This window comes from Suncus etruscus, chromosome 16, assembly GCF_024139225.1.
Source record: "Suncus etruscus isolate mSunEtr1 chromosome 16, mSunEtr1.pri.cur, whole genome shotgun sequence".
NCBI lineage: Eukaryota > Metazoa > Chordata > Mammalia > Eulipotyphla > Soricidae > Suncus > Suncus etruscus.
Window position 1 is genome coordinate 47,308,812 of NC_064863.1, and position 834 is coordinate 47,309,645.

Below are 834 nucleotides of genomic sequence, written 5' to 3' on the forward strand. Positions count from 1 at the left end.
ATATTTTATATTGCTTATTTACAGGTAAATGGAAATTGAACTTTTTAAAGTATAGTAATAAAAAATTGTGAAAATTAATGCATCTCACAGTGAATTCACTAAGTGAATTCATTGTTCGAAAGTTTGCTAAGAGATTTGTTAGCTGATTTCTGTTATTTATTTTGGTTTTCAACATTAGGTGGCTTTGAATCCACAATGATGTCTAAATTAGTGCGTTCCTACTGAAATGACAGTATTGAAGAAAATTGGAGCTATCATGTGGCTGCATTAGCAGGGCAGGACTTGAAAATATCCCATGACTCTTGTAGTTAATTTCAGCTTTTTTTTTCCCCTCACTGATTTTTTTTTACTTTATTTAAAGAAATACATCATGGTTGATATAATAGTTGGTCATAGTTGACCATACCTATATGGTCATACAAATACATCATAGTTGACCATAATACATTTGCTTCCAGATAAATGAAAGCAAAGTTATTGAAAAAGGAAAAGAAGAAAGTTTTTTTCTTTTTTCTTTTCTAAAAAAATATGGAACGCTTCACAAATTTGCGTGTCATCCTTGTGCAGGGGCCATGCTAATCTTCTCTGTATCGTTCCAATTTTAGTATATGTGCTGCCGAAATAAGCATGAGAAGAAAGTTTTTTTAAAAAGTACATTAGCGGGGGCCAGAGAGATAGCATGGAGGTAAGGCGTTTGCCTTTCATGCAGAAGGACAGTGGTTCGAATCCCGGCATCCTATATGGTCCCCTGTGCCTGCCAGGAGCAATTTCTAAGTGTAGAGCTAGGAGTGACCCCTGAGCACTGCCGGGTGTGACCCAAAAACCAAAAAAAAA

At 35.4% G+C, this 834-nt stretch overlaps 1 non-coding gene across 1 annotated transcript; it reads right to left on the minus strand.

Moving 5' to 3' along the window:
* Positions 1 to 522: 522 nt before the first annotated feature.
* On the minus strand, positions 523 to 629 carry LOC126032904 (U6 spliceosomal RNA). The gene has a single exon (XR_007504065.1). It is a non-coding gene; the product is annotated as a U6 spliceosomal RNA (small nuclear RNA).
* Between the last annotated feature and the right edge of the window lie 205 nt (positions 630 to 834).